The sequence below is a fragment of the Callithrix jacchus genome, chromosome 11 (assembly GCF_049354715.1).
Source record: "Callithrix jacchus isolate 240 chromosome 11, calJac240_pri, whole genome shotgun sequence".
NCBI classification, from domain to species: Eukaryota; Metazoa; Chordata; class Mammalia; order Primates; family Cebidae; genus Callithrix; species Callithrix jacchus.
In genome coordinates, this window is record NC_133512.1 from 55,658,570 (window position 1) to 55,673,503 (window position 14,934).

A 14,934-nucleotide genomic window follows, 5' to 3' on the forward strand; every position below is an offset into this window, starting at 1 on the left:
TATATAAACATGTATATATGTGTCTATATATATATATCTTCTCTGAACTTTATATGTATATTAGTTCTTTCTTCCTTTATAATAGATTATAAATTGCAAAAGAAAGACTGTGTAGCATGACTAAAGCATGTGGGCTTTAGATTATTAGAGAATGGGATGCACATACCAGTTCTGTAACTTACCAGATTTGTGTCCTTGGCTAAGGTACATTTGACGCTCAGTCTCTTCATCTATAAAATGGGCATAACTCTGAGGATTATTATAAAGCCTATAAATAATGATGCTTCCAAAATATGTATTAAATAGCCCTTTAGACACATTGATGCTCATATTTTTCTCACAGAAGGCATTTGTTATCTATTTTGAATTCCACACAAAGCATGACTTTCTGCACATTGTCAAAAATGTCAAATGACTTAATGAACATTAAGTTACAACTTCCCTGCCTTGATACGTTACTGCAAATTAAATATTACTTCTGTATGTATGGTTTTGAAATATTTATACTTTTTGATGTTTGGATGCTCTTGTCTGATAAATTAGAAAAAAAATCTGCTTTTAAAATTAAGTGTATTCCTGTAAGACAATGCCAACACTTTTGCAATTTTTTCTACAAATGATTGAAGGCTTATTAATAAATTATATTTGGTTAGTTATGTTTGTTAATGTTTATACATTACACAAATCATCAAGAGAGAGATTATGCTAAATCTGAAGGGGAGGTGATAGGAGTAGTATGGCGGAAGTGAGCTCATAACCAAATTGAAATGCTTATGAATTGAATTTATACATTATTAAGAAAATGGAAGGATAAAACGGGATGTCATTTTAACATCCCACATGAAACAAATAATTGGTTTTATATATTCTGGTCAGAATGTGTCAAATGAGTTTCTGCCAGAAGTAAATTTGGTCATTTCCTCTATGGGCAAATAAACACTCAACGAAAATGCCCATTATTACTTTGGGTTTTCAAAATACACTGTGATAACTGCAGAAATGTCACAAAGAGAACTGGATTCTATTATTCTGAAGGTATATGTGATAAATTATATGGAATTAACTTCCTGAAGTACGAAATGCAGCACTTAATCATCTATAAATAACAGAGCCAGTTTTATCTTCTAGTACAAGATACATTTTTAGAAATTGCTAAAGATTTTTAAATAGACACTTTGAATTATTAATAGACTTCATAATATAAAACTCATTTCAGCCTTTCAAAACAGATATGAAATCTAGTTTTAGTTTCTTAACAATTATGAAGTCAAAAAACTTGTCTTTTATACATTCTAAGCGTTTCCTTTCAGTCTTATTAATTCTTAGATCTTTTCCTATGAGAATTGATGCCAGTAATATATGATGCAGGAATTTCACAACTAAAGCTGATGGTACGATATTAAGAGTTTCTCAATAGTGAGGTAGTTAAATATAATATAGTATACTTTTGCAGTATGAGGACTACCACTGTTACAAATAACTGTGACCACCAAACCACATTGGATCAATTAGAAGAAAAGTGTTCCCAGTTTATGAATACTCACTGTAACATTGAGTGAGTAAGGTGAAGGAGACTCTAAAAGATTATGAGGATGGGATGGAAATCTAAAGCATTCCAGAAATTGCTGTATGGTTTCAGAATACAGATATGTATTCATTAAAAGTATCTTACACAATCGTATGAATGATTCTTCCTATTACTAAGAAGTAACAAACACAATTGCCATAAGAGGAATTGCTACCATAGTGGAATGACAGTGAATAAAAAATAATTTGCATTGCTTAAAGCTTCCTAATTCATAGGCACATTCTTTGTAAGTCTGTATGTATTACCCGTACAATGTCCAACCAAAATGGAACACGGTTAAAAAGAGTATATTTAGAAGCATAAGAAACATATCATTTAGGATGCTTTAGACTAAAATAGAAGAACTAACTCCAGATGGTCCAAATATAACCCAAAGTCCAGAGCTAGAAAAGTCCCAGGGAAGGTTGATTCAGTGGTTCAAGGATGCTACTAAAGATTCTTTTTTTTCTTTTCGTATTACCAAACTGACAATCCTTTGGGTTGATATACAGATAACCTTGTCATACTGCTATACCCTCAAGAAGTCTCCACAAACTAGTTATGACATTCCCAAAAGGAACTAAATGACTAGAAGACAGTTTATTCCCCTATCTCTCACCAAAATAAGGAATTTTTTTCTGGTACCTTCATCAAACTTTCAAGTGACATTGGCTAGAATTGCATTATGTGCTTATTTCTAAAACGAGCACTAGAAAAGGAAATGGCAGGACCTTAATTTTCTTAAAAGAATAAAGATTTGCCCCCTGCAAGTAAAGGAAGGTTCTTTGATAGAAACAATATATACAGACTAGGTTTTAATTCTATTTAAATATTGTTCAAGTTCATTGAAACTATTTCATGTATGAACCAAAAGTTTCATTTTCAGAAAAACTCATGATATCTCTTAGTTTATATTCTTTCATTGTTTTAAATCTTAAATATAAATAAAAACTCAAAGCAACCACTTCTTGGAAGAGAAGAGGGATGATATGAAGAGTCGAGAAGCATCCTATTCTCTCTGCTTCTTTTACTTGGGAACAATCAATCAATTTTCCATATGAGAGAAGTAGATTCTTTATAAATATTAGAATTGTATCAGTGATTTTAGTGATTACAGATAGCCTAAGTGACTTCTTAAGCTCAGTGACCACCATTAATATTTTCCTGTTGGCTATTTTGACCCTGTTCACTTTTTTAAATGGCTTCATTTTTGTTAATCATAAGGTAAGTACTTATTCAGTGGTGGCTTAGGAAGTGTGAGTGGTGAGAGCAGTCTACTCCAGGTGCAGACTTAAGAGTATGCACTGTATAAAAAATTTAAAAGCAATAAGAAAACGAAGTAAAGGTCTATCTTTTTTTCTTATTATCCACCACCGATATTTTAAATGTTGGTAATAAAGTACTTCTCTTAGAAAAAAATTATTTATTGGTTTTATTTCTACATTGCTTTGATTACTGCTGAGTTTCAGTAATATATTTGAAGCTTCGGGTTAGCATATTTTTATTACTTATACTTCCATAAACATTGTATTTTACACAGAAGTTAATGCAGAGAACTTCCAGTTGGACAATCAGTCCCAGACTCCACAGACTCCAGGACACACACTCTATTCAAGTTTGTGGTGTTTCCAAAGTTTTCAAGCTAGCTTTGTGTACAAATTGTATTTCCAACCCTTCTATCTCTATATATTCCTGTCAATGATATTATATTAATAAATACAAACATTTCCTTATTATGGATGAAGAAATATATAAAGTTGTATAGATTATATATTGACATATGATATTATATGTCATTATAAAAATGAAGAAATAGAACTTGATCCTTGTTCAATTTTGCCACTGTTAAAATCACTTGAATCTTTATCTTTGGGAACTAGCATTCACAAAATGGTGACTACTAACTCTTATCCTCAATTACTAAAAGAAACTAGTCCAGAATAAGTTATATAATTAGCGCTACACTTTTTCTATGCTTCACAAACTACAGAAGTTTATCTTCAAATCTGTAATTCCTCAAAGTACATGGATCGACATTTAGGCTTCTGGAGTCCAGGAATGAATGAATGGTGGAGGCAGTGCAAAAATGACTATAACTGACAGTCAACCAGCCAACATGCGTGGCTCCAGGCATGTGTTATTATATTCACTGGATGTTAACAGGATCTCCAATAGGATGGAGAGATGAGAAACTCTTTACAAAGCTCACTTTCTTTGGTAGAATGATTTACTTTCCTTAGGATAGATAGTAATGGGATTGCTGGGCTGAGTGGTAGTTGTGTTTTAAATTCTTTGAGAAATATCCAAACTGCTTTCCACAGAGGCTAAACTAAATTAAATTACATTCCTACCAACAGTATATAAGTGTTGTCTTTTCTCTGCAACCTTGCCAGCATCTGTTATTTTTTGACTTTTTAATAATAGCTATTTTGACTGGTGTGCAATTTTATGGTATCTCGTAGTGGTTCTGCTCTGCATTTGCTTAGTTATTAGTGATGATGAGCACTTTTTTTGTGTTTGTTGTCCACTTGAATGGCTTCTTTGGAGAAGTATCTGTTCACATCCTTTATCCACCTTTTAATGGGGTTATTTGTTTTTGCTTATCTCTTTAAGTTCCTTATAGATTCTGGAAGTTACATGCACTCATATGTTCATCCCAGTGCTATTCACAATAACAAAGACATGGAATCAACTGAGGTGCTCTTCAACCGTGGACTGAATAAAGAAAATGTGGTACATATTTGCCATGGAATATTACATAGCCATAAAAAAAGAATGAAATCGTGTCCTTTGCAGCAACATGGATACAGTGGAGGTCATACTTCTAATAGAATTAATGCAGAAACAGAAAACCAAATACTGCATGTTCTTATAAGTGGGAGTTAAACATTGAGTACACATAGACATGAACATTAGAACAACAGGCACTGTAGAAGGGGGAAGGGAGGAAGGAAGATGTGGGTTGAAAAACTACCAATTGAGTACTATGCTCACTATTTGGGTGATGAAATTCATACCCCAAACCTCAGCATCATACAATGTACCCATGTAACAAGTCTGCACATGTAACCCTTGTATGCAAAATAAAAGTTGAAATGTTTTTTATTATTTATTTGTTTTTATTTATACTTACTTGTTTTTTGAGATAGAATCTTGCTCTGTTGCCCAAGCTGGAGTGAAGTAGCACGATCTTGGCTCACTGCAGCCTCTGCTCCCAGGGTTTAAGCAGTTCTCCTGCCTCAGTCTCCTGAGTAGCTGGGGCTACAGGCATGCACCACCATATCCAGCTAAGTTTTGTATTTTTAGTAGAGAAGGGGTTTTGCTATGTTGGTTGGAGGCCAAGGCCAGCAGATCACCTGAGATCAGGAGTTTGAAATTGTTTTTCAAAAGTATGTTTTGGTATAAACTTTTTTTTGTCCTTGTTTGTGGCACATATACACCATGGAATACTATGCAGCCATAAAAAATGATGGATTTGTGTTCTTTGCAGGGACATGGATGAATCTGGAAACCATCATTCTCAGCAAACTGAAGCAAGAACAGAAAATCGAGCACCTCATGTTCTCAACTCATAGGCGGGTGCTGAACAATGAGAACACATGGGCACAGGGAAGGGAGCATCACACACTGGGGGGGTCTGTGAGAGGGAGCTAGGGGAGGGACAGCAGGGGGTAGGGAGGTTGGGGAGGGATAACATGGGGAGAAATGCCAGATATAGATGACGGAGGGATGGAGGCAGCAAACCATATTGCCATGTATGTACCTATGCAACAATCCTGCATGATCTGCACATTTACCCCAGGACCTAAAGTACAAATATATATACACTTTTTTTCTATTTTTTTAAGTCTAATTCTTGACAGAGCAACAGGAACAAATACAGTAGAAGTCCCAAAGGAAATTTGTCATTATTAAAACTTACCGGGCTCAGGTGCCTTTTCTTGTCCATTCAGAAGGGAACTTAACAAAAATATCTTTAATAAATTGAAGACAACTTAAAGATTGGTTTATTTATTAATTTAATAAAAATTTATTAAGTGGCTGCCATGTATCCATCATTGTTCTATATTCTGTAGATATAGCAGTTAAATGCCTTCCTTCAGTAAAGACTTAACCTTTGAGTGGTGAGAACAAAAAATAGACAAATAAAATATATGGTATGTCAAATGATAAGTGCTATGAAAGAAAAAGTGACTAATAGATTCAGCATGCATGCATCCTGACTTGCTCTTTAGATTTTAAGAGTTTTAGGAAATGTCTACTATATAAGTTTTCTTATACTGCTATCAAGACATAACCGAGACTGGATAATTTATAAAGAAAAGAGGTTTAATTGGCTCGTGATTCCGCAGGCTATACAGGTTTCTTCTTCTAGGGAGGCTTCAGAAAACTTACAACCATGGTGGAATGCGAAATGGAAGTAGGCAGGAGAGAGTTTTAGTTATAGTCTTAAAAGGGGAAAAAAAACCCACTACATCTCTAACTGCTGGCTATCCTTTTGTTGGCAATAACTGCTCCTTTTCACTCGTTAAGGAATGAGCATCTTTGACATGGGCTTGATGAATTCACGGCCAATGTTAACTTTAAATAAGTTTGAAACTATTGTCTATACTAGATCAAATAAATTGCAGAAGGTTTTTCCAAAACATCCCATAAATGTGTAGAAATGAAAGTAAGTTTCATTTCCAATAGTTGAAGAGTCTAATGTATCCACTTTTAAATGTAGCCAAAATGTTTATAATCTTATTTGATGCTCTGCACTGTGAACTGTTGGGAATCTATTAGCTTAATATTTTGAATTTCAGATAATATCTCCTGTGGTTTATTTTTTAAAAATAAATGTTTATCTCACCATTAAATTATGAAAGCTTTGAACCCTGTGTGTAAAGAAATAAACTCAAGTCTTAGGAATTTATCTTAGTAACTGGGGATTCTCAATTTATATTATTAAACATTACTTGACAGTTTTCTATTAGTTTTCAACTTAGTTTCACCTTTGTGTATTGTGAAACTGGACATCCAGGCTCATCAGAGTTGGTTTACATGGTTCAGCTATAGTTTCAGACTATGGGTAAATGTAGAAAATCACTAAAACAAAGACTAATCTTTTCTGTGACATGGTTGAGTTTTCATGTAATCCATTTGACATTGTCTTTCCTCTGATTTCTTTTCAATGACAATCTTTTGACAAGACTAGAAATCTACTGCTGAGGTAAAGATAAGTCCAGAATATAGTTGATGAGTCATATTTTCTACATAGGTCAAGCTTATTATAAAAACTTGTATATAACCTCAGTAGTACAAAACTGATTTATAAAAAGACTAGGAGATTGATAATTGAAAAACTACATCTTTGTGAAATGATTTCTGAATGGAATTAGGAATGCTAAGGCAATTCTTAGTATCTGGACTAGAACTAGAATCATTCCCATAGAACACCATACTAATTTTAATGTCTGATATTTGATATGAAAAAAACTAATAAACTATGGTATTTTTAAAAAACTAATTTCTAAAATCAAATATGTGACAATGAAAAGCATGTAACTTCTTAGAAAACTGTGAAATTCTATATAACTTTATCAAACACTTTCATAACACTGGCCCATAGTTTGATACCTATTAGGTTGAAATTTTACAAATATATGCACACATATATAACATACATATATGGATGGATGGATATATCAAAATAGTGTTTTCTCAGTGAAGGGGAGTATTATCTTCTTGTATTGTTAGTGTGGTAGTTATCCTCCAAGATGGGTCCCCCAATGTCTCCATATGGTAGTAAACCTATATGGCTATTGAGCACTTGAAAATAACATCTCACAAGTTTACAAGCTTAAGGAGAGATGCTAACTAACGTCAGAACAATGCAAATTAGAACAGCACTTAGAATGTCTTAAACCCTGTTTCTCTGGCAAAATTAGAAAGTTACTAAATGAAAAGCATTGGTGGAAAAGATGGAGATACTGATACCCTCATGCACCTGTAGTACCTACATTGTCAGAACATATGTAAGTGTGTGTGTATATATACCTACCTAGATATGTATACATACACACACATATAAACATACACATATGCATATATATACACATATATAAACAAATTATACATACAAACACAAATACTATATATAAGTATCTGCATATGTGCAATATATTACTCACACACAGTTTTCTATCTTGTTCTATCCTACTGTTTTCTTCATTTGTTTTAGGCTTAGTTATACAGCCAAATACATTAAATGTTTATTGCTCTTTAGTGCAAAAGGAGTCAATTACAAGATTAAAAATGTTCATATTAATAATATTATACTCTCCTCTTGTACGTTGGAAATATATACCTGTAGTCTTCAAACTGGAACAGCTTAACTGCACGTAAAAGCCTTGACTCACATTTTTTTTCCCCTATCTGGTCATGCAAATCTTCCAGCCTTTTATTCTTCTTTAAGATTGTCCTAGGCTGGGCACCATGGCTCATGCCTGCAATATCCCAGTACTCTGGGAGGCCAAGGTGGGAGGATCACCTGAGGTTAGGAATTCGAGACCAGCCTGGCCAACATAGTGAAACCCCATCTGCACTAAAAATACAAAACTTAGCCAGGCATGGTGGCAGGTGCCTGTAATCTCCGCTACTCGGGAAGCTGAGGCATGAGAATCACTTGAACCTGGGAGGCAGAGGTTGCAGTGGATTATCCTAGCTATTCTTGGCCCTTTGCTTCTCCACAGAGACTTTAGATTCAGTAAATCAATGTCCATAAAATTATCTCTAAACGGCATTCATTAAAATAACGTTGAATCTATGAATAAGTTTGAGGAGACTTGACCTCTTTACAATATTGAATTTTGTTATCTGTAAAGATAGAATACCTCTCCATTTTTATTAGATTATTTTAATAACTTCCTATACTATTTCATAGTTTTCAGTGTGGAGTTTTTAACATTTCAGTGGCAAGTATTCCTAACTATTTAATGTCTTTTGATGCTATTATGAAAGATATCTTTTTAAATTTTAAAGCTTTATTTTTAAGCTAATGGTATATAGAAATATAATCAAATTTTACATATTGACTTTTATCCAGCAACTTTGTCAAGTTTGTTAGTTCTGAGAGTTTGTCTGTAGATTATTTTGTTCTGTAGATTATTTTGTTTTAATCCTATTAAACAAACACGTATTTTTATTTGTGTTTTTTTATTTCTACATCCACATGCCTATGTTTACATCAAGTGTCTAGTGTTTCTTGTACTCATTCTAACTTTCTTTCATTATATTTTTTACTTTTATTTTAATTCTATAATTTACTTTTCATCTATTTCATTTTTTTCCTTGAGCTCACATATTTCTACTTTGTGATCTTCCTTCATTATGTCAATGAGATTTTCAATTCATTATAAACTTTCCCTCACAATTTTCATTCATTTTATGGCAACAATTTTCTAGTGAGTTCTCAATCTCTTATAAAATTTTATTGTTATTTTTCTTCCTTTTTTCTATAGACTCTTAAAATATTTGTATATGCTATGCATCTTCTTTTAAAAAAAAACAATCATTGTAGAGGACAGGCTGAAAGGTGGCCCTCCCAGTGATCCTGGCCTCCTGGTATACATGCTGTTATGTGATTTCTTTCTCTTGGGTGTAGGTGGGGACTTGACTTGTTTCTAACCAAGAGACTATGGCAAAAGTATTAGGATTCTGAGATTACATTATTATGTTTCATAAGATTGTAATCATTCTCTGTAACCCATCTCCTTTGCTGGCTTTGAGGAAACATGATGTGAGCCATCACATGGGGAAGGCCATGTGGTCATAAGCTGAGGGCAGCCTCCTACTTGCAGCCAGCAAGAAACTGAGGCCCTCAGTCTCACTGGCACAAGGAACTAAATTCTACTAACAACCACATGAGTTTAGAAGTAGATCCTTTTCCAGTCAAGCCTGCAGCCTTAGAAACACCTTGAGGTTTTGTGAGACCCAGTGGCAAAAGACCCAGATAAGCTGTGCCTGGACTCCTGATCCATAGAAACTGTGAGATAATAAACATGTGTTGTTTTAAGTCATTAAGTTTGTGTAAGATTCTTACATATCAATAGAAAACAAGTGCAATTATTCCTTATTCCAATTTGCTGAAAAATATTACAGTCTTACTTTATAAAATATACTTTACTGTAAATATATAAATAAATATACTTTATATATTTATACACTTTGTAATATAAAAATACTTTACTATATGAAATATACTCATTATAAATATAAGAAGCCCCTCCTGCTGCTTCTACCAGAAGGAAATTGCTACTTGCACATGTCAATCTTTGTGCAGCCTCACTTCTTCCACTTCTCTGAGTCAAACCAATCCCTCCAGCTGTAATGCCATTCCTATACCCTCTGCTGCAAACAGGGCTATAGCTTACGCATATTTGCTTTTATGCATATTTTGGCATTGAAGGATTATACCTGATTTTTAGATTCACTGAAAATAAACTTTAATTATTTTTTGTTTAGTTTTTAATCTCTCCTTGTTGCTTTTGAATGATTCCAGGAAGAAAGGCGAAAAATGCTGACGTAAATAGCCATATTCATCCTGGAGGTTCAGACCTGCATTATGAGATGACTGTTCCGGAAACTCTGCAGAGAATAAATGAAAGGGAGCACGGTAGCTGTGGCTAAACCAATTAGGAAGATGCTGCAGTGGTTCAGGTGGTAAACAACAGTAGTTGTTAGCACAGAATCTGTAAAATCAGAATTGGAGTCAAAGGGGAAATGAGTAAGATGATTTGGCTTAGGTGTCTGTTCTGCATCATACTTTAGTCAGCATCTCATATTACCACTGTCAGGTGCTCAAAACAATGATTCCTGGACTTTTCCATCAATTCCAGCTGTTAGTGCAGGCAAATTACTATTTTCTCATTGTCAATAAGTACTTCCCATCAGTTATATTAATACTAGGCTAAAATATGAAATGAAATAATAAATAAAATGTTTGCAAGTTATGCTTCTCAGACTTTTCAACTAGTGACAGAAAAAACAAAATTTGAAACACACGAACAGGAAAAACTGCTCTTGCTGTCACTACTGTTATTATTACCGTTACTAATACTTATGCATGTATGTTTCAAATGCAAGTAAAGCCACATGGTTTATAGTTAACAGTAGATACAGAAAGAAATAGTGTTGAGACTAAATGCTCATTCCTGTCTTCAAGCATTATAGATCTCCTTTTCACTTTCGTGTCAGGTGAAGTGTGCAGCACACTTATGGAGGCCCTGCCCCATCTTCTGTTTCACATTTAGAACATAAATGAAATTAGGCACCTGTCTAAATTTATCACATTTGTAATTTTGCAGTTTCCTTTACATTTAAGTACACTTACTGCATTCTTCTTGGGAGAATCTCGACTTGATTTATAAAATACATTATCATTTTTGTTTCAAAAGAGAAATTTTATGTATTGAACTACGAAAGAGATGTTAAGATATATTTATTGTATTAGTCTGTTTTCACGCTGATAATAAAGATATACCCAAGACCGAGTAATTTATAAAAGAAAGAGGTTTAACTGACTTACAGTTCCACATAGCTGGGGAGGCATTACAATCATGGCAAAAGGCACAGGAGAAATAAAGGCATGGCTTACATGGCAGCAGGCAAGAGAGAGGTTGTGCAGGGGAATTCCCATTCATAGAACCACCAGATCTTCTGAGACTAATTACCACAAGAACAATATAGGGGAAACCGCCCCCATGATTCAGTTACCTCCTGATGGGTCCCTTCCTCTACACTTGGGAATTATGGGGGCTATAATTTAAGATGAGATTTGGGTGGGGACACAGCCAAACCACATTGTTTATTCTTAATTACCTATCTTAGAAAAACTTTGGGAGAATTAACACACGTTACCAAACAAGATTCAGAGACAGTTTCTGAGCAATGATCTTTTGGTGGCTCAGATTCTTCATGTTCTTCTTCCTTCACTTAGAGGGGTGCAAACCTAGCAGCCATGTTGCTATTGAAGAGCTGAAAACTGAACTGTCCAGGGCTAAAGTCAGCAGGTGATTCAAGTTCAACCCAGTGGATGATTTCTTCTATGTGCTAAAATTAGGACAGCCTAAATTTCTCTTCCTCTCTCTTTTTCACACTTCGTTTGGCTAAAACTATTATCCATGCAACAATTTCCACCACAGTGTAGTAAAGGACACTGGCATGCAAGTGGAGAGAAGAAAACCAGAAGAAGATAGGCCTAAAATATGAAAGAGACAGTCTGGAGAGCATTTTAATTCCTGGTTTTTATCTTTACCTGCCTTTGGTATCCTTATGACATATCTATTTCAATGATTTTCTCTTTAGCTTAAGCTATTTCAAGTTGCTTTCTCTCAGTTGTAACTGAAACAGTCCTAACTAGCATAATCTCCAAATCATGCCCACTGGCACAAGAAAGTGTGAACTGCTTGCATTTTCTTCATACTCTGACACTTGTATAAATGTAGTTCCCCAGGAGCACCTGAGATCATACCTCTGGGGGGAAATGGACATAACACAGGGCTCTGCCTTTTGCCTTCTTCTGATTTAACTTTCTTTTTTTTTTTAATTTTTTATTGGATTTTAGGTTTTGGGGTACATGAGCAGAGCATGCAAGACAGTTGCGTAGGTACACACATGGCAGTGTGCTTTGCTTCCCTTCTCCCCTTCACCCACATTTGGCATTTCTCCCCAGGCTATCCCTCCCCACTCCCACTGGCCCTCCCCTTTTCCCCCCCAATAGACCCCAGTGTTTAGTACTCCCCTCTCTGTGTCCATGTGTTCTCATTTTTCTTCACCCACCTATGAGTGAGAATATGCGGTGTTTTATTTTCTGTTCTTGTGTCAGTTTGCTGAGGATGATGTTCTCCAGATTGATCCATGTCCCTACAAACGACACAAACTCATCATTTCTGATTGCTGCATAATATTCCATGGTGTATATGTGCCACATTTTTCCAATCCAGTCTGTCATCAATGGGCATTTGGGTTGATTCCAGGTCTTTGCTATTGTAAACAGTGCTGCAATGAACATTCGTGTGAATGTGTCCTTATAGTAGAACGATTTATAGTCTTTTGGATATATACCCAGTAATGGGATTGCTGGGTCAAATGGAATTTCTATTTCTAAGGCCTTGAGGAATCGCCACACTGTCTTCCACAATGGTTGAACTAATTTACACTCCCACCAACAGTGTAAAAGTGTTCCTTTTTCTCCACATCCTCTCCAGCATCTGTTGTCTCCAGATTTTTTAATGATCGCCATTCTAACTGGTGTGAGATGGTATCTCAATATGGTTTTGATTTGCATCTCTCTGATGACCAGTGACGATGAGCATTTTTTCATATGATTGTTGGCCTCATATATGTCTTCTTTCGTAAAGTGTCTATTCATATCCTTTGCCCAATTTTGAATGGGCTTGTTTGTTTTTTTCCTGTAAATCTGTTTGAGTTCTTTGTAAATTCTGGATATCAGCCCTTTGTCAGATGGGTAAACTGCAAAAATTTTTTCCCATTCTGTTGGTTGCTGATTCACTCTAGTGACTGTTTCTTTTGCCGTGCAGAAGCTGTGGAGTTTGATTAGGTCCCATTTGTCTATTTTGGCTTTTGTTGCCAATGCTTTTGGTGTTTTGGTCATGAAGTCCTTGCCTACTCCTATGTCCTGGATAGTTTTGCCTAGATTTCCTTCTAGGGTTTTTATCGTGCCAGGTCTTATGTTTAAGTCTTTAATCCATCTGGAGTTAATTTTAGTGTAAGGTGTCAGGAAGGGGTCCAGTTTCTGCTTTCTGCACATGGCTAGCCAGTTTTCCCAACACCATTTGTTAAACAGGGAATCCTTTCCCCATTGCTTGTTTTTGTCAGGTTTATCAAAGATTATATAGTTATAGATATGTTGTGTTGCCTCCGGTGCCTCTGTTTTGTTCCATTGGTCTATATCTCTGTTTTGGTACCAGTACCAGGCTGTTTTGATTACTGCAGCCTTGTAGTATAGTTTGAAATCCAGTAGTGTGATGCCCCCCGCTGTGTTCTTTTTGCTTAGAATTGACTTGGCTATGCGGGCTCTCTTTTGGTTCCATATGAAGTTCATGGTGGTTTTTTCCAGTTCTGTGAAGAAAGTCAATGGTAGCTTGATGGGGATAGCGTTGATTCTGTAAATTACTTTGGGCAGTATAGCCATTTTCACGATATTAATTCTTCCTAACCATGAACATGGAATGTTTCTCCATCTGTTTGTGTCCTCTCTGATTTTGTTGAGCAGTGGTTTGTAGTTCTCCTTGAAGAGGTCCCTTACATTCCTTGTGAGTGGTATTCCAAGGTATTTTATTCTTTTTGTAGCAATTGTGAATGGCAGTTTGTTCTTGATTTGGCTTTCTTTAAGTCTGTTATTGGTGTAGACGAATGCTTGTGATTTTTGCACATTGATTTTATATCTGATTTAACTTTCTTAGTAGTTGCTGTGCTGGTCCCTGACCTCCTAAGCCTACCTTATTCTGCAGTTGGCTCAGGTTTGGCTCATTTATTAAAACTGTCTGGCTTTCTGTCCTTGCCTTGCCAAAGTTATTTTTGCTACTTTGCCTAGAGGAAAGTGGAAAGGAACTAATGGACAGAAAAAAATAGAAAACGTTAAAAAGTGTGGAGAATAGAAGATGTAAGAAAGGTAAATGATAAAAAGGGAAGGAATGCCAAAGCGACCAGAAAGGGTGGGGTTAGAAATAAAGAAGGTAAATAGGAGCAAGTTGATAAAAATCTGAAAAAAGTAAATAAGATGAAAGAATATGCAGAAGACCACATCTACTTGAAAGATATTAAACTGCATTTTCATTACACCTTCCTCTTCCAGCTTCACTTTTTCTCCAACACTTCAGTGAAAAGGTGGTGTTCTGTACTGGCTCTTTTATCTTTGTAGGTGTTCAAACCTTCTTTACCTTTTCTGCTGCCTCTAAATACAGTCACCCCAGCCCTTCTCTCTAGCCCATGGTCCTCTACCCTGACTATTAGAGTCACCTGGAGAATATGAAAAATACGACATCTGGTCTCCCAATCAGACCACTTATATCAAAATCTTTAGGAGTATGACCCAGCATTAATATATTTTCAAAGCTACCCAGCTAAGTTTCAACTCATTTCCTGCTTCCAGTGATCAGAACCGTACAATAAAACTTCTCTCAATATTACATTTATTTTGCCTCAAATTTCTTCAGGTATTTTCATCTTTTTTTTTCTCCTGTGATCTTGGAGGAAAACTGTCCCATCTTCTTTCAAAGATAGTACCTTTACATCTACTCCTGATTTCATGACCCATGCCTCCATCTGTAAACTTGCTTTATTATTACTATTCTTTCTCAATT